Source organism: Choloepus didactylus, chromosome 5 (genome assembly GCF_015220235.1).
Source record: "Choloepus didactylus isolate mChoDid1 chromosome 5, mChoDid1.pri, whole genome shotgun sequence".
NCBI lineage: Eukaryota > Metazoa > Chordata > Mammalia > Pilosa > Megalonychidae > Choloepus > Choloepus didactylus.
In genome coordinates this window covers 89,299,251-89,324,609 of record NC_051311.1, presented here as the reverse complement: position 1 = coordinate 89,324,609, position 25,359 = coordinate 89,299,251, and the positions used below count along the sequence as shown (strand labels likewise).

The 25,359-nt window shown below is 40.9% G+C and overlaps 1 long non-coding RNA gene across 3 annotated transcripts in view; it reads left to right on the top strand.

Moving 5' to 3' along the window:
• The window catches only part of LOC119534264, a 51,448-nt gene extending 27,738 nt beyond the window's left edge, over window positions 1–23,710 (top strand). For all 3 annotated transcript variants that reach the window (XR_005216997.1, XR_005216998.1, XR_005216996.1), the window contains one exon: window positions 22,301–23,710. This is a non-coding gene — a long non-coding RNA (uncharacterized LOC119534264). The remainder of the gene's footprint in view (window positions 1–22,300) is intronic.
• The last annotated feature ends 1,649 nt before the right edge of the window (window positions 23,711–25,359 follow it).

Sequence of the window (25,359 nt, the reverse complement as noted above, 5' to 3'; positions counted from 1 at the left end):
GCTCCCACAAATAACGTGACTACTGTGTATGTCATTAACAAGGGCGTTTGATAGCATTTGGGCTGTTTAGAATCTATCCTTTATACTGAAGTGATATGTCTAGCTTTGTTTCCAGGGTTACAGAAACTTCTGTGGTCTGTTTCCCTGTGTCCAGTGGAAACGCACTACTTTCTGCCTCCTGGAGCCTCTGCTGCCTACCCCCTAAGATAACAGAGGTATAATGTGCTGTCTCTAGTCTAGCTTTGGTTGAGCCTTTGAGGTTGTTATTTGACCCTGGAGTGGAAAGTAGACCTGGGAGTTTTTCCATGGGCAAAATATAAAAGCAGAATTGCATTTAGTTGTTTTTAACATCTCTGATTTACAACTGTTTTAAGCAGACGGATAGAGGTTTAAGGATTGCCATATGTACATCTTAATTTATCATTGCACATGCAATTAAGTAGTAAGTTAAATTGTGTTAATTAAATAGAGTTTTTGAACACATACTATTTTATCTGTCCTCCCGTTTAAGTTGCTTTCATTCTTGTTGGGAAATACCTATTTCCTGGATGCACAAAGATCCCCACTGCTTTTTTTACTGGCTACTAGTGAAGCTCTTAAGTGGTTGGTGGGAGTGGTAAACACTCCAGAGAATTAGTGTATTTGGGTAATTTGCTTGGAAGTGGTTTTACACAGTGAGAGTGCCATGATAAACTATATCCTGATGGCTTATGTTTAGAGAACCTTGAGACCTTGACTTACATGGGTAGACTAAATGGCATTAGTAGTCTAAGAAATATTCATGACTGATATTTGTATATTGCTTTACATAATACTTTCACTGATATTAGTTCATTTGATGACTGTTACATAGGGATGACTTTCCAAATAAGATGGAACATGACAGTTTGGCCAAGAAAAGTTAATTTTATTTCATATATCTGGCCCCTTTTTGTATTTTTTGTATTTAAAAATATTTAACAGAAGGGCATCAGATCCAAATAGCACAGAGTCACAGGTAGTATACCTCACACAGCTTCACATTTGGAATCAGCACTTGCTTATCCCGAATTGTCTGATATCAGCAAATGAACATGACATGCTTAAACATCAATAAATATTAAACCTAACTCCTACTGTGTGTCCTCATGAAAAAGAGGGCCAGAAAACCCAGTGTGGATTTCATGCTGTATATCTCCAGTTCGGATGCACTACATCAGTACTCCTCAACAAGTGCCAAGAATCACTTTGGAGCATAATGTCCTACTCTAAATCTTAAATGGAAGAGAAATGCAAACATTTAGTTGAACAGAAGAACAAACACTCGTGAGAGAGTATACTTCAGTAAGAAAGGACAATGAGCCAGATCCAATATCTAGGACATGTGTTCTCAATACTCTGTCCATTACCAAACAGGAAGAAATGGTCAAGATGCCCAAATGTGCCATTCTTCAGAGAGAGCCAGGGAATGAAAGAGCGGGGACAATTGTGTCTCCAATGAGCAAAATATCCTGGGTCACTTAACTCCAGGTCCTTCTTCTTGATGAGACTGATACAAATGTTTCTTTTTCAAAGTTGTCCAAGTCTCCAGGAGGCTCCCACAGGCAAAGATAGGAAACCAGGCATTGCAGAACCTTAGTACTAGATGGGACCTGTGGCCAGGGCTCTGCATGCAAAGATCATGGGTGTGGGACTTCTGCAGGCCTGGGCTCCAGTCCTGGCTGTGTCCTTCCTAGTTATGTGACCTTGGACAAATTATTTAGTCCTCTGAGTCTCAGTTTCCTCATCTGTAAAACTGGAAAAATAATGTCTGCCATTCAGGATTGTTGCATGGATGAGAACTGATGTACATTAAATACCTGGCATGTAGTAAGCACTCAGTAAGTGTTAAGTAATTAAAAAAAAATTATCCAGGCCTTATTTATGAGGTTAATGACCCAATTGTAAAAAAAAGCCCATGTGTAGTTTACATTCATTTCTGCTTTCACCATTTTCATTGAAAACAAAATACTATGCACTAATGTGTTACCTCTTTAAGAGTATTAAGTGTGTATCAGCTAGGATGCTTTCAGGTGCAAGTAACAAAACCCCCAACTCAGACCAGTTTAAATGAATTCATTGGTTCATGAACTGGAAAGTCCGCTTTAATGTAAGTTTCAGGAGAAGCTTGACCCAGCAGCTCCATGATGTACTGAAAAACTTGTAGGGTTGTTTTGTTTTGTTTTGTTCCTGCTCTTCCACCCATGATATCTATCAGCTTTATTCTAAGTCTGGGTTCCTTTGTAGTTGCAAAATGATTGTCAGCAGAAGACTGAGTCCATATGTTAGAATAAGTTTACTCTATGTGGTAGAAAATCCACTATAATAGTGGCTATAACAAGATAGAAGTATATTTCTCTCCCACAGAGAAGAAATCCTAAAGTAGGCAGCCCAGAGCTGGTGTGGTGGCTCCATCATGTTATGGATCCAGACTTCTATCTTGATGCTCTACATCCTAGGGCATGGCTCCCTTTCTCAAGGTCACATCAAGGTCCAAAATGGCTGCTGTCACTCCAGCTTTTATATCTGTGTTCTAGCCAGGAGCAAAGGACAGAAGAAAGGCTTGCCTCCTCTCTCTCTCTCTTTTTAAATACAGTTTTATTGGATATATTCACACATTCTACAGTTATCCACAATGTACAATCATTTGTTCACAGTATCATCATACATTTGTGCCTTCATCACCAGAATCAATTTTTGAAACTTTTCCTTACTCCAAAATAAAAACAAAAGTGAAAAAGAACCCCTAACTCTTTCCATCCCCTCCATCCCACCCTATTCTTCATCTAATTTTTGTCCCCATTTTTCCACTCATCTGTCTATATGCTGGGTAAAGGGAGTGTGAGCCACAAGGTTTTCACAATCACACAGTCACACTGTGCAATCTACATAGTTGTACAATCATCTTCAAGAATCAAGGTCACTGGGTTGCAGTTGGACAACTTCAGGTATTTCTCTCTATCCTTTCTAACCCACTAAAGACTAAGAGGTGGTACCTATATAGCGCATAAGAATACCCTCCAGAGTGACCTCTCGACTCCATTTGAAGTCTCTCAGCTACCAGAACCTTATTTTGTTTCATCTCTTCTCCCCCTTTTGGTCAAGAAGATCCTCCCTCTCAATCCCACAGTGCTGGGTCCAGGCTCATCCCCAGGAGTCATTTCCCGCATTGCCAGAGGGATTTACACCCTTGGTTGTCATGTCCCACGTAGGGGGTAGGGTAGTGAGTTCACCTGCCGAGTGGGCTGAGAGAGAGAGGAGGGTCACATCTGCGCAACAGAGAGGCTCTCTGGGGAGGATGCCTACTGCCTCCTCTCTTTTAAGGAATCTCTTTGGCGGTACCATAAAAACCTTTTGATTATATCTCATTGGCTAGGACTTACTCATATGGCCATACCTAGTTGCAAGGGAGTCTGGAAAATATAATCTTTTGCTGGGCTTAAGTGTGCCCACTTGGCTATTGAAGTATTCTTATTCCCAAGAAGAAAAGGAGAATGGATATTGGAAGGCAATCAGCAGTTGTTACCGCTTGGTGTTTCCTTATTCAGACCCAGTGGACAGAGAGAGTGTCTTTTTGGGAGCTCACACAGAAGGGAACGTATGTTTGCTTTTCAGAAAACACTCCTCAAATCTCGTTAGCTCAAACTCTGTCTTGTACCCATCCCTGAATCAATCACTGTGGTGAAGTGTGGGGGATGGTGAGTGCTGATTGGCTCCTGCAAGGGTGGGATCTGTCCCCTGCCACAGCCCTGAGATATTCAAATACCTGTTAGAAAAGGGAAAGGAGGCAATGGATGCCAGAACAAAAATTTTCTCTTTCACTCTCTCCCACAACTTTCGCCCTCTTTTCACCAGGCTAAAACAACTCTAGGACATTTAACCCCTTGATAAGTCTTGAATTTTAGATCCCTTCTTTCTCTTTATGGATCTTTTCTGAATCATCTCCAAACTCCCCTGCCCCTTTTGGATGGAATTATATCCCAATAATGCTGTGGTTCATGCTGGATTCAGTAATAAGCTGTTAAGTCTCTATACCTCTCTGAACCTTAGTTTCCGCATCTATAACATGAGTATGCTCATAGTATTTACCTTTCTTTTCTCCAAAAATCAAATGAGATAATGTATATGTGCTTGGCACATGGTGAGCATTTAATAAAGGTCAAAGAGTAAACATAACAATACTTCCTGATCCTCTTTTCCTGTGTTTTTCTCTAACATGCTATTTCTTTACCTGAAGTCTTGCAATCCTCTTCTTGCTCCATGCTAGCTTCTGTTTCTGTAGTTTGTTTTTCTCCCCTTAGAATTCTGCTTAATAAACACCCCTGTTTATTCTGACCTCATCTCCAATTTGGGGATGGTAGTTTTCAGCACCTGAAGGCATGACAATAAGAGAAATGATTCAGAAGGGCAAAGAGCAGAAAAGGAGCTGTGAGGAGCGGGTAGAGGAGATGGCTGGTTTCGGCCCCTCCTGGAAGCTGAGCACAGCATCTGGGTGAAGATGCAGCCTCATCCCTGCTTGACTGATGGGGACCTCTTGTTCCAGGCTGAGTTACTTGGGAGAGGGAGACGAATGTTTTTTATTTGTTCATGTGAATTTACATAAGAAACACATCTCTCAATCATCAGGCCTTGAAGCTAATTTGTCTACACACTACTTGAGTTGAGCTTGTAGGTTTATTTAGTTTGGGAATTCAAAAGATGAGGCCCTCAGTCTTGAGGAGCTTAGAAAGCCTCCTCCAACTGCATCTAAGACGGTTTGTCCTTATCCTCTTCTCCCTTTCTAGACCTCCCTCCTCGTTTCAACAAGGATGGAGGGAAGGGAAGATTTACACTCAGTTTCCCATGCAAAGTGCTACTCATGGAATTCCAGTCCTTGAATATATTGGAGGGACCAAGGTTTTCCTGAGTGCTGCTTGAGGTCTTTCTTAATAATCAGGGAGGAGAAAATAGCTAACATCAACTGCCAGTCCCTATACACACTTTTCATGTATAATAGTAATAACAATAGCCAACACTTACATGGTGCTGTATGCCAGCATAGTTTAAATTATTTTAAATATAATAATTATTTTTTCCCCAGTACTCTTCCAAAGTAGTTACTACCATCACCCCCATTTCATAGATGAAGAAATGGGCTCAGATATGTCAAATAACTTGTATTTTAACAGGGTCATTCAGCTAGTGCCAGAGCCTGGGTTTAGACTGAGTTAGTTCAGCTTTTGCTCTTGTTCTTAGCTAGTATTATTATTATCATACCCTTTTTACAGATAAGGAGACTGAGGCACATGGAGAGGAAGTTGTCCTGGATTCAAATGCAGGAGGTAGACTCCAGAGCTGTGCCATGCTGCCTCCTCCAGGGTCATGTCGGACCATTGCCAGGTTCACCACTTCATGTGGGGAGTCCCCTGAGGACTCACACAATGACATAAGTAATCTGGGGCAACAAGTGGCCCTGCACAGGGCACAAACCAATGAGAAGGTATGGACAGGGAGGTTTAAGGTACTTCCTAAACCCCATCAGTCCTGGTAAAGCTTCTGGGGCCTAGAGGGGAACAAGGGAGGCCAGTGCCTAGGGGGGCAGAGGCAGGAAGCCCCTGTGCTCAACGGATTGCATGTTTCTGGCACCAGAAGCAGAATTCACTTGTGCATTTGCTATTCCCTGGTCTCCTTCATTTTACACCAAAAGCCATTGGCCAAGGTGTCCTGGGACCCACTAGCGGCTTTGAAGCACCTGACACCACAATCACAGCCCTGCCAATTAAATAAGGGAACTTGCAAGGGAAGACATCATTTAAAAATGTAACTTATTTATTTATACTGTGCCTTGTTTCCTAAAGGATTGATGACTATGCAGAAATGCCTCACATACTGAGAACATCAATTAGGTGACCATTAGGAGACAATGTGGCTGGAGTCCCAGCTCTCCCACTCCTCTTTCCAGGGACAAGTTCCATCACTTCCCTGCAACTGGGTTTATCTCTACACTGGAAATGATGTCTTCTTGGTAGAATTGGGGCAAATAGTAATAAGAGTTCACACAGTGTTCCCAACACAAGCCTAGCCTGCTGTAGGTGCTCTGTGGATTATTATTATTATTACAAGGCAGAGAATGATGAGACAGAAGGAAAACAAGGATCATAAAATGGAGCCAGCAGTGAGGCCTGGGCAAAAATATCCACCGCAAAGTCATACTCTCTCAGAGCTAGTGTGATGAGAGAAACATGATTGTCAAATCATTCTCAGTGTTCACAAGAGGGAAACAGCATGCTCAGTAAAGGCAACTTCCCAGGCTAAGTCAGAAAGAAAGATCTCTCCAGAGTCCTCCAGAGGACACTGAAATGTTAGAAACTGTCCTCAACAACTTCTTTAGAGTAAACTCAATGAGAAGTGTCAAAGGGCTGCCGCTTAATAGAGGCTACTGGCAATAGGCCACAATTAATCCGGTAGAAACGATGCTACTAAGAGCGAATATAATCAAGTTCTGGCACAGCATTCTCAGCTGTTCTGACTTCACCAGGTGCAAGAATAGCTAATGCTCACTGGGCACTTAGAGGGGCTGGTGAGAGCTCTAAGCCCTCTGTAGGTATTCCCTCGTTTAAGTCTTACAGCAGCCCTGTGAGCTGGTAAGATGATCATCCCATTTTTCAGATGAGTAAACTGAGGCCCGGAAATGCTAAACCTGCCCTAGGTCACTGAGTTCATGGTGCCTAGCTAGGATTCAAACCCAGGCAAGACGACTCCAGAGCCCATGCCACTACCCTCCTATCATGTCTGGAAAATTGATTGGACTGCTCATCCTTTCCACAGCCCTTCATAAAGATGTCCTTGTCAGCTGAGCTTTCAATAAGCCTTGGACAGCTGAGTTCCTGAGGGGCAGAGGTTCTGTTAGTGTGGAGCTGTGTGAGCTGTGTGCTTTCCCTATCAGCTGAGTTGGGACAGGTCTGGCATACAAGAGTGTCCGGCTCCTGCTGGAACTGAAGCCTATCTATGAAGGCTATCCATGACCTTGGCTCAGAAAAGAGGGAGGGCAAATAAGGGAACTGCCACGATCCACCTGAGAAAGTAATCTTCAGTCCAGTCTCTTTTTTATGCAATTTTATTGAGATATATTCACATACCATACCATCATCCAAAGTGTAAAATTGTTCACAGTATCATCATATAGTTGTCCATTCATCACAATTTTTGAACATTTTCATCACTCCAAAAAATAAAGGTAAAAATAAGAATAAAAATAAAAGTAAAACACAACACCCAAAACATCCCATACCCCTCCTCCACCACTATTATTCATTTACTTTTTCCCCCCATTTTTCTACTCATCTGTCCATACACTGGATAAAGGGAGTGTGAGCCACAAGGTTTTCACAATCACACAGTCACACCATGTAAGCTATAGAGTTATATAATCGTCTTCAAGAATCAAGGCTACTGGGTTGCAGCTCACCAGTTTCAGATATTTCCTTCTACCTACTCTAATAAACTAAAAACTAAAAAGGGATATCTGTATAATGCATAAGAGCAACCTCCAGAACCATCTCTTGACTCTCTTTGAAATCTTTCAGCCACCGGGAGTTTATTTTGTTTAATTTCTCTTCCCCTTTTGGTCAGAAAGCTTTCTCGATCCTATAATGCCAGGTCCAGACTCATCCCTGGGAGTCATGTCCCACATTGCCAGGGAGACCTACACCCCTGGGAGTCATGTCCCACATAGGGGGGAGGGCAGTGAGATCACCTGCCAAGTGGGCTTAGAGAGGCCACGTCTGAGCAACAAAAGAGGTTCTCATGGGATGACTCTCAGGCACAGCTGTTAGTAGGCTTAGCATCTCTTTGCAGTAACAAGCTGCATAAGGGCAAGCCCCAAGATAGAGGGTTCAGCCTACTAAACTGGGGGTCCTCAATGCTTGCAAGAATATCAGGAATTCCCCAGGTGGGGTAATTCACTCTTATACAAAGACAAATGGTGACTAAGGACCCTAAGTTCTCTGTATATCATGGCTGCAATAATTTCAGTCGAAAATGTGTCAAGGCAGGTGCACTAACACTTCTGTTTGGGCTATTTTTATTTTTTTATTTTATTATTTTTTTTTAAATATTCATTTTATTGAGATATATTCACATACCATGCAGTCATACAAAGCATACATTCAGTTGTTCACAGTACCATTATATAGTTGTGCGTTCATCACCAAAATTAATTTTTGAACATTTTCATTACCACATGCACAAAAATAATAAGAATAAAGATTAAAGTGAAAAAGAACAATTAAAGTAAAAAAGAACACTTGGTGCCCCTTTTTTTTTTTAAATCTTCATTTTATTGAGATATATTCACATACCACGCAGTCATACAAAACAAATTGTACTTTCGATTGTTTACAGTACCATTACATAGTTGTACATTCATCACCTAAATCAATCCCTGACACCTTCATTAGCACACATACAAAAATAACAGGAATAATAATTAGAGTGAAAAAGAGCAATTGAAGTAAAAAAGAACACTGGGTACCTTTGTCTGTTTGTTTCCTTCCCCTATTTTTCTACTCATCCATCCATAAACTAGACAAAGTGGAGTGTGGTCCTTATGGCTTTCCCAATCCCACTGTCACCACTCATAAGCTACATTTTTATACAACTGTCTTCGAGATTCATGGGTTCTGGGTTGTAGTTTGATAGTTTCAGGTATCCACCACCAGCTACCCCAATTCATTAGAACCTAAAAAGGGTTGTCTAAAGTGTGCATAAGAGTGCCCACCAGAGTGACCTCTCAGCTCCTTTTGGAATCTCTCTGCCACTGAAGCTTATTTCATTTCCTTTCACATCCCCCTTTTGGTCAAGAAGATGTTCTCCGTCCCATGATGCCAGGTCTACATTCCTCCCCGGGAGTCATATTCCACGTTGCCAGGGAGATTCACTCCCCTGGGTGTCTGATCCCACGTAGGGCGGAGGGCAGTGATTTCACCTTTCAAGTTGGCTTAGCCAGAGAGAGAGGGCCACATCTGAGCAACAAAGAGGCATTCGGGAGGAGGCTCTTAGGCACAACCATAGGGAGGCCTAGCCTCTCCTTTGCAGCAACCGTCTTCCCAAGGGTAAAACCTATGGTAGAGGGCTCAACCCAACAAACCACCAGTCCCCTATGTCTGTGGTCATGTTAGCAACCATCGAGGTGGGGTAGGCGAATACCCCTGCATTCTGCACAGGCTCCTCAAGGGGGCACTACATCTTTTTTTTTTTCCTTGTTTTTCTTTTTTTTTTTTTTTTTTAACTTTCCCTTCTTTTTTAAATCAACTGTATGAAAAAAAAGTTAAAAAGAAAACAAACATACAATAAAAAAAACATTTCAAAGAGACCATAACAAGGGAGTAAGAAAAAGACAACTAACCTAAGATAACTGCTTAACTTCCAACATGTTCCTACTTTACCCCAAGAAAGTTACCTAATATAGCAACATTTCTGTGAACTTGTTCCTACTATATCCATCAGAAATTGACAGACCATAGTCATTCCTGGGCATCCCCAGAACGTTAAATAGCTTATCTGTTCTTCTTGGATTATTGTTCCCCCTTCCTTAATTGCTCTCTACTGCTAGTTCCCCTACATTCTACATTATAAACCATTTGTTTTACATTTTTCAAAGTTCACATTAGTGGTAGCATATAACATTTCTCTTTTTGTGCCTGGCTTATTTCGCTCAGCATTATGTCTGCAAGGTTCATCCATGTTGTCATATGTTTCACCAGATCGTTCCTTCTTACTGCCGCGTAGTATTCCATCGTGTGTATATACCACATTTTATTTATCCACTCATCTGTTGAAGGACATTTGGGTTGTTTCCATCTCTTGGCAATTGTGAATAATGCTGCTATGAACATTGGCGTGCAGATATCTGTTCGTGTCACTGCTTTCCGATCTTCCGGGTATATACCAAGAAGTGCAATCGCTGGATCGAATGGTAACTCTATATCTAGTTTTCTAAGGAACTGCCAGACTGACTTCCAGAGTGGCTGAACCATTATACAGTCCCACCAACAATGAATAAGAGTTCCAATTTCTCCACATCCCCTCCAGCATTTGTAGTTTCTTGTTTGTTTAATGGCAGCCATTCTAATCGGTGTTAGATGGTATCTCATTGTGGTCTTAATTTGCATCTCTCTAATAGCTAGTGAAGCTGAACATTTTTTCATGTGTTTCTTGGCCATTTGTATTTCCTCTTCAGAGAACTGTCTTTTCATATCTTTTGCCCATTTTATAATTGGGCTGTCTGTACTATTGTCATTGAGTTGTAGGATTTCTTTGTATATGCAAGATATCAGTCTTTTGTCAGATACATGGTTTCCAAAAATTTTTTCCCATTGAGTTGGCTGCCTCTTTACCTTTTTGAGAAATTCCTTTGAGGTGCAGAAACTTCTAAGCTTGAGGAGTTCCCATTTATCTATTTTCTCTCTTGTTGCTTGTGCTTTGGGTGTAAAGTCTAGGAAGTGGCCGCCTAATACAAGGTCTTGAAGATGTTTTCCTACATTATCTTCTAGGAGTTTTATGGTACTTTCTTTTCTATTGAGATCTTTGGTCCATTTTGAGTTAATTTTTGTGTAGGGGGTGAGGTAGGGGTCCTCTTTCATTCTTTTGGATATGGATATCCAACTCTCCCAGCCCCATTTGTTGAAAAGACCATTATGACTCAGTTCAGTGACTTTGGGGGCCTTATCAAAGATCAGTCGGCCATAGATCTGAAGTTCTATCTCCGAATTCTCAATTCGATTCCATTGATTTATATGTCTATCTTTGTGCCAGTACCATGCTGTTTTGGCAACTGTGGCTTTATAATAAGCTTCAAAGTCAGGGAGTGTAAGTCCTCCCACTTCGTTTTTCTTTTTTAGAGTGTCTTTAGCAATTCGAGGCATCTTCCCTTTCCAAATAAATTTGATAACTAGCTTTTCCAAGTCTGCAAAGTAGGTTGTTGGAATTTTGATTGGGATTGCATTGAATCTGTAGATGAGTTTCGGTAGAATTGACATCTTAATGACATTTAGTCTTCCTATCCATGAACATGGAATATTTTTCCATCTTTTAAGGTCCCCTTCTATTTCTTTTAGTAGAGTTATGTAGTTTTCTTTGTATAGGTCTTTTACATCTTTGGTTAAGTTTATTCCTAGGTACTTGATTTTTTTAGTTGCTATTGAAAATGGTATCTTTTTCTTGAGTGTCTCTTCAGTTTGTTCATTTCTAGCATATAGAAACATTACTGACTTATGTGCATTAATCTTGTATCCCGCTACTTTGCTAAATTTGTTTATTAGCTCTAGTAGCTGTATCGTCGTTTTCTCAGGGTTTTCTAGATATAAGATCATATCATCTGCAAACAATGACAGTTTTACTTCTTCTTTTCCAATTTGGATGCCTTTTATTTCTTTGTCTTGCCGGATTGCCCTGGCTAGCACTTCCAGCACAATGTTGAATAACAGTGGTGACAGCGGGCATCCTTGTCTTGTTCCTGATCTTAGAGGGAAGGCTTTCAGTCTCTCACCATTGAGTACTATGCTGGCTGTGGGTTTTTCATATATGCTCTTTATCATGTTGAGGAATTTTCCTTCAATTCCTACCTTTTGAAGTGTTTTTATCAAAAACGGATGTTGGATTTTGTCAAATGCTTTTTCAGCATCTATTGAGATGATCAATTGATTTTTCCCTTTTGACTTATTAATGTGTTGTAATACATTGATTGATTTTCTTATGTTGAACCATCCTTGCATGCCTGGAATGAACCCCACTTGGTCATGGTGTATGATTTTTTTAATGTGTCTTTGGATTCGATTTGCAAGTATTTTGTTGAGGATTTTTGCATCTATATTCATTAGGGAGATTGGCCGGTAGTTTTCCCTTTTTGTAGCATCTTTGCCTGGTTTTGGTATTAGATTGATGTTAGCTTCATAAAATGAGTTAGGTAGTGTTCCATTTTCTTCAATGTTTTGAAAGAGTTTGAGTAAGATTGGTGTCAGTTCTTTCTGGAAAGTTTGGTAGAATTCCCCTGTGAAGCTATCTGGCCCTGGGCATTTATTTGTGGGAAGATTTTTGATGACTGATTGGATCTCTTTGCTTGTGATGGGTTGGTTGAGGTCTTCTATTTCTTCTCTGGTCAGTCTAGGTTGTTCATATGTTTCCAGGAAATTGTCCATTTCCTCTGCATTATCCAGTTTGTTGCCATACAGTTGTTCATAATATCCTCTTATAATTTTTTTAATTTCTTCAGGATCTGCAGTTATGTCACCTTTTTCATTCATTATTTTATTTATATGGGTCTTCTCTCTTTTTGATTTTGTCATTCTGGCTAGGGGATTGTCAATCTTGTTGATCTTCTCAGAGAACCAATTTTTGGTGTTATTTATTCTCTCTATTGTTTTTTTATTCTCTATGTCATTTATTTCTGCTTTAATCCTTGTTATCTCTTTTCTTCTACTTGGTTTAGGATTGGTTTGCTGTTCATTTTCTAGCTTCTTCAGTTGATCCATTAGTTCTTTGATTTTGGCTCTTTCTTCCTTTTTAATATATGCGTTTAGTGCTATAAATTTCCCCCTTAGCACTGCTTTTGCTGCATCCCATAGGTTTTGGTATGTTGTGTTCTCATTTTCATTCGTCTCTATATATTTAGCAATTTCTCTTGCTATTTCTTCTTTAACCCACTGATTGTTTAGGAGTGTGTTGTTTAACCTCCAGGTATTTGTGAATTTTCTAAGTCTCTGATGGTTATTGACTTCTAATTGTATTCCATTGAGGTCAGAGAATGTGCTTTGAATAATTTCAATCTTTTTAAATTTATTGAGGCTTGTTTTATGTCCCAGCATATGATCTATTCTGGAGAAAGTTCCATGAGCACTAGAAAAGTATGTGTATCCTGGTGACTTGGGATGTAATGTCCTGTATATGTCTATTAAATCTAATTCATTTATCAGATTGTTTAGGTTTTCAGTTTCCTTATTGGTCTTCTGTCTGGTTGATCTATCTATAGGAGAGAGTGATGTGTTGAAGTCTCCCACAATTATTGTGGAAACATCAATTGCTTCCTTTAGTTTTGCCAGTGTTTCTCTCATGTATTTTGTGGCACCTTGATTGGGTGCATAGACATTTACGATTGTTATTTCTTCTTGCTGAATTGCCCCTTTTATTAGTATGTAGTGGCCTTCTTTGTCTCTCAAAACATCCCTGCATTTGAAGTCTATTTTATCTGAGATTAATATTGCTACACCTGCTTTCTTTTGGCTGTAGCTTGCATGAAATATTTTTTTCCATCCTTTCACTTTCAGTTTCTTTGTGTCCCTGTGTCTAAGATGAGTCTCTTGTATGCAACATATTGATGGTTCATTTTTTTTGATCCATTCTGCGAATCTATATCTTTTAATTGGGGAGTTTAATCCATTTACATTCAACGTTATAACCGTGAAGGCATTTCTTAAATCAGCCATCTTATCCTTTGGTTTATGTTTGTCATATTTTTCCCCTCTCTCTATTAATATCCTTTATTGTACCCATACCGAATCTCTTTAGTACTGAACCTTTCTCCAAGTCTCTCTGTCCTGTCTTTGTTTCTCTGTCTGTAGGGCTCCCTTTAGTATCTCCAGTAGGGCAGGTCTCTTGTTAGCAAATTCTCTCAGCATTTGTTTGTCTGTGAAAAATTTAAGCTCTCCCTCAAATTTGAAGGAGAGCTTTGCTGGATAAAGTATTCTTGGCTGGAAATTTTTCTCACTCAGAATTTTAAATACATCGTGCCACTGCCTTCTCGCCTCCATGGTGGCTGCTGAGTAGTCACTACTTAGTCTTATGCTGTTTCCTTTGTATGTGGTGAATTGCTTTTCTCTTGCTGCTTTCAGAACTTGCTCCTTCTCTTCTGTGTTTGACAGTGTGATCAGTATATGTCTTGGAGTGGGTTTATTTGGATTTATTCTATTTGGAGTTCGCTGAGCATTTATGATTTGTGTATTCATGTTGTTTAGAAGATTTGGGAAGTTTTCCCCAACAATTTCTTTGAATACTCTTCCTAGACCTTTACCCTTTTCTTCCCCTTCTGGGACACCAATGAGTCTTATATTCGGACGTTTTATATTGTGTATCATATCCCTGAGGTCCATTTCGATTTTTTCAATTTTTTTCCCCATTCTTTCTTTTATGCTTTCATTTTCCATTCTGTCATGTTCCAGGTCACTGATTCGTTGTTCAACTTCCTCTAGTCTTGTACTATGAGTGTCCAGAATCTTTTTAATTTGGTCAACAGTTTCTTTAATTTCCATAAGATCATCCATTTTTTTTATTTAGTCTTGCAATGTCTTCTTTATGCTCTTCTAGGGTCTTCTTGACTTCCTTTGTATCCCGTAGTACGGTCTCATTGTTCATCTTTAGTTCTTTGAGTAGCTGCTCTAGGTGCTGTGTCTCTTCTGGTCTTTTGATTTGGGTGCTTGGGCTTGGGTTATCCATATCGTCTGGTTTTTTCATATGCTTTATAATTTTCTGTTGTTTTTGGCCTCGTGGCATTTGCTGAACTTGATAGGGTTCTTTTAGGATTTGTAGACCAATTGAAGTCCTTATCTCTAATTTATCAGATCTACAGCTTCGTGGAGTACACCTTCTCTAACTAACCAGCAGGTGGCATCCACGAGCCACCTGTTCTCCACAAGCCAGTTCTCCCCTGCTTAGCGTTTTTGGTGAGTGGGGGAGTGAGTCTTGTGGGGTCCAATTGGTGTACCAAGGTTGCGTGTGTAGTTGGTGTTGCCCGCCCTGTATATGGGGCGTGTTTCTGGGCAGTCAGGGAGGGGGGGTGGCCCTAACAATCAAATCTCCCTGGTGATCCTAGAGTTTTAAAGCTGCTGCAATAGTCTAATCCTTCAGTTCAGTCCTGTCACAGTTTGTCTCTGCCACTGACCCACAAGTCCTTGGTATTGGCGTATGGCTCCTGAGACTTGCAAGTGGGCCCCTCTTCCAGGCTGTGCACCCCGGGTCCTCTGTTGAGGGATGACTGTGCTATGTCACAGGTGAGTGCCATCCCCCCAGGGCAGTTCTGGGCTTCTGGCTGTGTAGGGAGGCTCCCAGTCTGCTGAAATGATGGCTGAATGGGGCTTTGTTAATTCACACTGCTCCACCTTCCCAACTCTGGGACAATCAGCTGAGGTTGCAGGGAAGGCTAATGTCCACGCCCAGTTTTGTGGTGTGTGCCTGTTATTTGAAGCTCTTCCGTCACACTGGGTTGTCTGGGGCAGCTCTGGGCTATGGGGCTGGTGATGGGCAGGAGTGTTTCCTGTCCACCAGGATGATGGCTGTGAGCGGACACCCCCCTTTTCTTGGGAAGTTGTGGTGTTTAGTGAATTTTCTCAGCCACTGGATTATTGCCTTTTGTCTCAGAGCTCTCTTAGGTCTGCTCTTGACTTGACCTGCCCAAATTGCAAGTCTTTGAAGCTTTCTGTATTGGGCTTCTTAGAGTAATTGTTTTAGAAAAAGAAAAAAAGGATTAAAAAAAAAAGGGCCCTCCTCGGAGATCTAATGGGTTATTGAAATGCTAAGAGACAAAGCAACCAGGGCCATTAAGGAGAGGTCCACAGGGCAGAGAGATCAGCTTTTCTTCGGGATTTGCATATGCTCCTCAGGGCCTGAGCTCTGCCCTTCCCCTTTCTATGTTCACCAGAACTCCAAAAATCCTCCACTTTTATTTTGGAGTTTTTTGTGTTGTTTTTTTTCTATGCCTGTCTCCTCTCTGCTGGGCTGGCTGCTCTCAGATTCTCTGGTGTCTGGTCTCAGTCTATCTATGGTTGGAGTTTGGATCAGTAGAATGAGTTTCCGATAAGGGCTGCCACTGCAGTTCTCCCTTCTCCTTCCCGGAGCTGACAGCCCCTTCTCCCACGGGACTGAGCCTGGCAGGGAGGGGCGCGGGTCCCCTGGCCGCAAAAACTTACAGATTTCACTGATCTCAGCAGTTCCACGTTTTCATGAGTGTTGTATGAAGTATGCCCAAAGTCAGATTGCTCTGTGGTGTCCAGTCCACGCAGTTCCTGGCTTTCTACATACTTTCCTGGAGGAGTAACTAAAACATACAGCTCACCAGTCCGCCATTTTGCCCCGCTTCCTGGGCTATTTTTAAAAAGTAAATATATGGAGCCCATAGGATACTCAGTGCACCTCCCTTGCATTGTGATTTTTGCCTAATATATTGGCCCCCCACACCTGTCTGAAAGGAAACACCCCAAAGCCTCCCCATCCTGTAACCACCATCATAGCAAACTGTTCCAGAAAGGCCAACTCCATGGCCCGTGTGCTGTTCTCTCATGGTAGACATTGCTAATTGACTGGGCCACTCACATGACCTTGTGTTGGCCCTGAGTTTGAAACCTATTTGTCATTTCATGGTGCAAAGAACTAGGATCCTCAGTGCTTGGTTCAGGAGACTTGGGTTGAAAGCCCAGCCTAACACTTTCTTACTGTGTACTCATCTATAAAATGGGAATAATAATGATATCTACACTGCAGAGAGCTGTTAGGATGATGACACACAATATCAGTTGCAGATGCCTGTCATCTAAATCTCACAAACAGTAGGTGTTTTGTACAGAAGAGGGATTCATCCATGTGGCCTACAAGGATAAAGAGGAAACCACAAAGCAACCAGTGCTTATTAAATGCATCCTCCACAAATGAAGTAGTGACATTTTAAGTGAATGTGATTCTAGACCCAGAGGTACCTGCTGATAAAACTCATGAATTAAATTTTCCTGTTCCCTATGCCTGGCTTATCTCCTCAAAGGGCCAACTATTCATTTTCAGTGGCCACATGGAGTTTAGACACTTGATGCCTGACACCAAACCTCATTAATTTCTTTTTTCCCCCTTTATTAGAGAAGCTGTGGCTCTACAGAACAATCATGCATAAAATACAGGATTCCCATATACCATCTGTTTTAGTTTGCTAAAGCTGGAGAAATGCAATATACCAGAAATGGGTTGGCTTTTACAATAGGGATTTACTAACTTGCAAATTTACAATTCTGAGGCTGTTAAAATGTCCAAATCAAGGCATCAACAGGCAATGCTTTCTCCCTGAAGACCGGCTACCAGTTATCCTCAGTGCCTCTGTCACCTGGCCAGGCACATGGTGACGTCTGCTAGTCTCTCCCTTCTCTCCTGGGTTTTGTTGCTTCCAGCTTCTGGCGTCCTCTCTGTTTCTGTGAGTTCTTTTTCCTCTGTGTTCTCTCTCAGATTCTCTGGCTTTCTCTGTGGCTTTCTTTCTGAGATTCTGTGTCCTTTCCTCTGAATTTCATCTTTTATTTAGGTCACCAGAAAGAAGATAAAGACCCACCTAGGGCATGCCTCTACTGAAATAACCTAATCAAAAGGTTGAGGTGTTAAAGTCTGCTACTCTTAAGGTAGAACCATCAATTTCTCCCTTCAGATTTGTTGGTATTTGCTTCATATATTTGGGGGCTCTTATGTTAAGTGCAAATATTTATAATTGTTACATCTTCTCATTGAACTGTCCCCTTTATCAGTATGTAATGACTATCTTTGTTCCTCATAACTGTTTTTGACTGAAAGTCTATTTTATCTGAGATTAGTATAGCCACTCCAGTTCTCGTTTGGTTACTACTTGCATAGTATATTTTTTTCCATCCTTTCACACTCAACTTACTTGTATCTATGGCTGTAAAGTGAGCCTCTTGCAGACGCATATAGTTGGGTCATGCTTTTTCATCCATTTTGCCAATCTCTGCCTTTTGACTGGAGAGTATAATCCATTTACATTAAAAGTCTCTACTGAGTCTCTGCCATTTTACTATTTAGCCTTTGTAAGTCTTATACCATTTTGTCCTTCATTTCCATTAAAGCCTAGTTTTACATTTATTTGCTTTCTGGTGTTGTACCGTATTGAGTGCCTTCTCATTTCTATCTGGATGTATTTTTCACCTGTTTTCCTTGTTGTTACCAGAGGGTTAAAATTTAACATCCTAAATATATAACAATTACACTTGGTTTGATACCGACTTAACTACAATAGCATGCACACATACTTTTCCTATGCCCCTCTGTGTTCCCCCACCAATTTTTTTACTCATTACCACTTGCATCTTTGTACAACGAACATACAAAAATCTAGATTTATTGTTACTTTTTATGCATTTGCATTTTAGCACCTATAGGAAAAAGTAGAGTTACATACCAAAATAATACAATATAATAATACTGGCATTCATAATTACCCAAATAGTTACCTTTATCACAGGTCTTTATTTCTTCATGCCACTTTGAACCACTGTCTAGTGCCCTTTCCTTTCAGTCTGAAGAAGTCCCCTTTAGCATTGCTTAAAGGGCAGGTCTAGTGGTGATGCACTCCCTCAGCTTTTGTTTATCTGGGAATGTCTTAATCTCTCCCTCATTTTTGAAAAAGGCAAGTCAAAAATATGAAGATGTAAAATTCTTGGCTGGCAGTTGTTTTCCTTTAGCACTTTAAGTATTTCAACCCACTGCCTTCTTGCCTCCATACTTTCTGATGAGAAATTGGCATTCAATCTTATTGGGATTCAATCTATTGGGATTCCCTTGTATGTAACACATGGCTTCTCTCTTGCAGCTTTCAGAACTCTCTCCTTGTCTTTTGCATTTGATAGTGTAATCACTATATGACGGATGTGTATTATTCTTCATGTTAATCCTGTTTGCTGTTCTCTAAGCTTCTTGGATGTGCATATTCATGTCTTTTGCTAAGTTTGGGAAGTTCTCTGTCATTTCTTTGACTATTCCTTCTGCCCCTTTCTCTCTTTCTTCTCTTTCTGGGACTCCCATAGTACATAAATTGGTGTGCTTGATGGTGTCCCATGGCTCTATTAGGCTAATTTTGCTTTTAAAATTTTTTTCTTTCTTCTCCTCAGCCTGACTCATTCCAAATGTCTTGTCTTCATTGTTCATTGATTCTTTTGCCAGATCCATTCTGCTCTTGAAACTCTCCTGGGCAATGTTTCATTTCAGTTATCGTTTGTCTTTAACTCCAATAATTCTGTTTGATTCCTTTTAAAAATTTCTCTCTCTTTACTTAGACTTCCATATTATTCATTCTTTGTTTTCCTGATATCCTGTAGTTCTTTGTCTATACTTTCCTTCTTCTCCTTAAGGGTTTTTAAAGTCATTTTAAACAAATTTTTTGTTTATTATTTATTTAAAGGCTTTGTTCAGGTTGTCCACATTCTCATCTTCTTCATTAGTGTTTTCTGTATTTTTTTCCTCTTCCTTTGGATGGGCCATCATTTCTTGTTTCTCTGTTTGTCTTGTACTCTGTTGCATGCTGTCCATTTTAATATTTTAAAATGTGAACTCTGGGATTTACTCCCTGTGATGTCTGTTTCCTGGTTTTGTAACCAGCTTGGGATAAGACAGATTTTCTTGAGCTTCAACCCTCCTATCAGGAGGGTCTGCCTAAGGTGAATGCAGTGTGCAAGGTTTTCTGTCTTTCTGGGCCTCTGTCTTCTTCTGGCCTTTTGCTTGTTAGCTGTTTTGGAATTCCCCTGTTTGGTTGTCCCTTCTGTTTCATAGGGGACAAGCCTCCCTCTTTGTATCTGAAGCTAGGCCTTTGTCCCAGACTGTCTGCCTCTATAGACTGCTACACTTCTTTTGTTGTCTCATGCTGCTTTTGCTTGGAGGGCAAATTCTTGGAGGAGCATCACTATGGGAAGGACTTTCCCAATTCAGTCTTTCCCAGCCAAAACAGGGCCAGGGACCCAAGAAGGGGGTGCAGACCAGCTCCAAAGTGCCCAGTGGTCAGGAAGGATGCTAAAAAACTCCCTAATGGTTCCCCAAAGCTGAGCTTTTCTGGTCTGCCCAATAAATGTGTTCCCTCAGCTAACTGTCCCCTGCAGCCCTGAGGAAGCACTGTGTCTTTAAATCTCCACTGCCTCCGCCCCTGTCCAGGGTGGGTTGAAACAATAACTGCCCTCAGTGCCAGGACCCAGCAATCTGAGTTTAGTAATGAAAAGCTGTGATCAGTGATTGGCCATGCACGCCCTTGTTCTTGGGGAAGAGGATTTTTATGTCCCTTTCTGTCTGTAGCAGCTAACCAGGGGCTGACCCCCATGGTGGCCTGCTCGAGAGTAGGGGACAGTCACCAGTATCTGCTGGGCTTAATTTATCAGCCTCTTCCTCTTGCTCTTCCCTGGATGCTATACGGTGTTCTTCTGGCCTCTGGTGTTTCAAAATATTTGTTTCAGACAGTCCTGGCCTATTTAATAGTTGTTTCGATGGGAAGCCTGAGTCCTGGAGCTCCCTATTCCGCCATCTTCCTGAGAAGTTCCTCATTCATTTCTTTTATATTTGTTGAACAGCTGCTGCATGGAGATTCAAAGAAGGTAACCGTTCACCATGGGACAAGGCACCACATCCTAGGTAACCTCTGTATCCTCAGACCAAACACTGTGAGTGCAAAACACATGCCAGGCACTGCTCTTGGTACTTCACAAACATTGATGTGTTTACTCCCCACAACAACCCTATGAGACAAGTGCAACATTGTCTGTGTTTTACAGATAAGAAGACAACAGGGCTCAGCAAATGCTTTTAATGATGATGATGTTCATAATTGTCACACAGGCAGGACTCCGAGTGTTCCAGTCTTGGGGCTACTCCTCTTCTTGTGCACTCAGATTAATTGGTATAGTCCACCTCCTCTTCTCTGGGAGTCAGACCCTCCTCAAGATTTCCTGAGAATGTTGCTGAGGCCTTGTGGTATCCTGATCATCCCACCACCCGTCTGTGGTTATCAGCATCCCGATGGTGACTGTCTTTCTCTGCCAGTGGCATCTCCTGCTGTCATGGCCCTTTATACCTTATACCTTTATCCTTTATACCTTAGGCTGTGTAGGCAGCGCACCTTTACTGAAAGTTGGATCTAATGCAGAGGACTCAAGGCACAGCATAGTACAGGCAATGGCGGAAACCCGAATAAATGTTCTACCCCGTATCTAGATTGCTCACCATGTCCCTGAAGGACTAAGTCTGCCATTAGATTTGTGGGCTTTGCTGCCATAGGAATTGGTGTCTGCCCAACTAACTGCTTCTTCCAACCCCCAAATTCCCACTTACTTTCCAATGGAGCAGAATTTATCTCATTCCTCACTTTCCTGTTTATTTTTCAGGCTGTGCCCAGAACCTGCTTTCCTCACCCATAAAGTCCCATCAAGGCTCACATGGTATTTCCTCCCTGTAAGACAAATTATATCCTACCTAATGCATGAAAATGGCCACGGTCACAGTTTTGAATAGCATTTCCCCCTGCTACATCATATGTATCAGAGCTTGCAGAATGGTTGGGAATTAGACTTTTAAAAAGTAAGGTCAAAATTAGATAAAAGTGATCCAAAACAGGAGATGGCCAAACAGTATGATATGAATGGTGGTACCAAAAATAAGGGAGAGGAAGAGAAGATGGTTGTAAGCTGGGATGGTTCCACTAGGCTTTCACAGTAGAGGTGAAATTGGATTGAGTGATGAGGGATAGGTGGGGGTTGAGTGGAAGGAGAGTAGGAGAGTGTTACAGGCAGGAGAAGCAGCTTGAATAATAGCACGGAGGTGGCATGAGATGGCACATGGTAGAGGGGGTGAGAAGTCATCCAGGCTGGTGGAGAAGAGCAGGAAACCTCTCCAGGCTAGAAGGAGAAGCAGAAACCAGGCTGTGAAGACTCTGCCAATTGTTTTCTGGTAGCATTTCTGGAGTGATCGTGTTGATTGCGGTTCCCTGTGTATGAGACACTCAACAATGTAAACTGCCACGATAGAGCTCTCTAATTAAGTCTATTTTCTTACAACATGTGTTTGTTTATCACAGAGAGCTGTGATAACTTGAGAGTGTCTGTCAACCTCGTGTCGCGCACCAGCTGAACTCAGTGACATCTTGGCTTCTGACAGACTGCGGGTGTTATTACTTAACCTGTGGGAGGCTGCCCAAGGCTGGAGGCTGCTCTACTTGGAATGTGCTTCCTTTGGGGCGTGGGCAGATTTGACCTGAGTGAAGGCAGCACAAAAGCCTTGAGTTTAAGCCCCATGCCATCATCAGTATACACCAGTGGTTCTCAAACTTTAGCCTGCATCGGAGTCAACTGGAGGGCTTGTAAAACAGAGTGCTGGGCTCTGCCCCTAGGATTCCTGTGTCGGTAGGTCTCAGGTGGCTGAGAATTTACATTTCTAACAAGTTCCCAGGTGCTGCTGATGCTGCTGATCTGGAAATCACACTTCATAGCGCTAATAACACAAAACTTTTCTTTCCCAGGTTTTCTTTCTGTAAAGGTGCCCCCTGAGGAAATTTCAGATTTGGAGAGACAATGGATGGAAACCAAGTGGTGGACACAATATGGATATACAAAATTTGGTATATCCATAAAAAGGAATATTATTCAGCCATGAAAAGGAATGAAGTCCTAATACATGCTACGACAGGGATGCACCTTGAAACTTTATGCTAAATGAAAGAAGCCAGATACAAGAGGTCATATTTATATGAAATATCAAAATAGCAAATCCATAGAAACAGAAAGCAGATCAGTGGTTGCCAGGGGTGGGAGGAGAACAGTGGGGAGTGACCACTTAATGGATACCAGATTTCTATTTGGGGTGATGAAAAAGTTCTGGAACTAGATAGTGATGATGGTTGCAAAACACTGTGACTGTACTAAATGCCACTGAATTGTACACTTAAAAATGGCAAATTTTATGTGTATTTTACCACAGTAATTAAAAAAAAACCCTGAGACTAAATGGAATTTCTGTTGTTCTAATTCAAATTTTGGGCCAGTTGAAAGGTTTACAGGAAAAAAGTTGGAAATGTAAAGGGCCTAAACCAGTGCATATCTCAACTGTGATTTCATGAATAATCACCTGGAGAGTTTCCACAAAATACCTTGTCTTAGCTCCACCTATGATGAATTAAATAAAAACCTCTGAAGGTGCAACCCAGGCATCTAAATATTTAAAATTCACTCTGGGGTTATTCTAATGTACAGCTAGATCTGAGAACTCTGGACTAAAACCTCAAGGGCCAAATGGACTGATAACCTTTGTGCAAACTGTCTTGAGCCTTTCTTCGCCTCCCAAACTTGCTTGGGAATGGTGTGTAGAGTTGAAGGAGGAGTCTTTTGAAATCAGATCTACCAGAGTTGGAAAAATGACTCCACCACCAATAAGCTGTGTGACCTTGGGCAAACCACATAGCCTCTCTGTTTTCTCCTATGTAAAGAACACAAATTTATAGTTTTGTCATGAGGCTAATGTGAAACAGGTCCATTTCCTGGTTGTAACAGTGCTGGTTGTAACCCGTCTCTTTGAATCCCCCTCTAGACCAGAAGGGAGACACAGTGCTTTATTTGTGTGAAGTCCCAGCACCGCAGTATCTTGTACTATAAGTTCCATTTTCTCCCTCCACCTGAGACTAGTTTGAAAGATATCTTTTTACCTAAGGAGAACATGTTTAGATCGGGAATTAGTGATTATAGCCTTTTGGATCCGTAATATGCAAGCAGAGGAAATGATGAGCCCTTTTTGCATTCAGGCTGACTATCTTTTGTGTACCAAGCTTTATAATACTGTAAATATACTCTGAGACAAAAGCAGACAAAAGTCAGCCACAAATCCTAACAGTAAATAAAATCATTTGAATTTTTCCATGTTTCTGTCCAGTCCTTATTTGTAGCTAATGTAGATAATGTATTTTTATTCACCTACAATTATAGCATAGATACAACTTTCATGTTTTACTTTTAATTCAGTATTTTATCTTCTGCATTTGTCATATTTCCATATTCTTCAGTATTACCATTTTAATGGCTATATAGTATTTCATTGAGAAGCCTTATTATAATTTATTGTAACATCCCTCTATTATGGCTTCCAAGTTCTCAATATAAGCAATTGTACTCGATAAAAATATTTCTGCATGACTTTCAACTTCCTTTGGTTTATTTCCTTAAAATAAAATTCTCGTAACTTACTGGATCAAGGGGTACGAACATTTTAAGTCTCTTGAGTGGACTATCAAATTACATGGTAAAGGATTGTACCAATTTACACTCCTACCAGCAGGGTGTGAACGTATCATTTTCAACAACTTGCCAGCACTAGGTTTCATCATTTTAAAAAAGATTTGCAAATTGTGCCACTATAATCTAATTTAATGTGATGTAATAAGTGACTATGTCTACTTTTTTGGCATACATAACATTTCTTTCCCACTGTTTTACTGGTGGCATCCCTACTATTTGTAAACTGCTTGAGGGCAGTTTACAAGCCCTGCACATAGTAGAAAATCAATAATTACTTTTTGAAGCAATGAATAATTCAGGCAATCCCTTCTCCCAATAATTTTCCAGTTTTCTAATAGCAGAGGCTTAAAAAAAACACCACTAAATTAAACTTTATTTCACTTATGTTGGCAGCCTTAGTGTGCTCTGTTTGCTGGGAAAAAATACACGAAGATTTTCACTTGGTATGAAGTAGACTTGCCCCACCCAACAAAAGGAAAGCTATAACAAAAGGAAATCATTGCTTTTTTGCTCTGCCCCTTTTAGCACTCCATTTACTCCTGAAGGGCCAGCATGACATGGATTAAGGAAAAACTATTTGTAGAGCTTATGGGAGGAAAATGATCACGAATAGGCCATTCCTAAGCTATTGAGCTTAGCTCTTACCTTTTCAAGTAGGTAAAGTTTGTGCATGCACAGATGGAGACAGAGATTGAAGTGATGCATGTACAAGCCAAGGATTGCTAAAGTATTTGCATTTTAGTACCTATTGATTGGGGCAGCTTATCGTGATGAAAAGCTGTGAATTCAGTATTGCTTTTTCAAAACATGTATTTTCTTAATTACAACAGTTTCTATATACATTTCAAACATAGTAGTAAAAAAACACCATGAGCCCTATTTATCCAGCTACACATGTTTGATGTGCATATGCATTCTCAGATTCCTTAAGTGTCCTCCTCTGCAAAAAGGTTGGGAAATACTGCTCTGAGGATAAGCCAACAATTTATAACTAGCAGGTACTTAACCAGTTAAGATGACTAGGGAAGTGTTTGCCATTGTAACAAGTGCTTTACTAGTATTTGATACCATAACCTGCTTCCCCACTCCCTGACCAAGAAGACTCGTTCTCAATTTTTGAAGATGGCTGATTTTAAAAGTGTGCTGCTCCTGCCTGTCCATCTTCTTCTCATCAGTGACAGCAACAAACAATTAATGGCAGTTCTTAAATGTCTTGCTGCCTCAAATAACATCTTCCTCCAATTAAAAACAAAGGCTGCACCTCTCCCCTGCTCCCTTCATTGGCCCTAACATC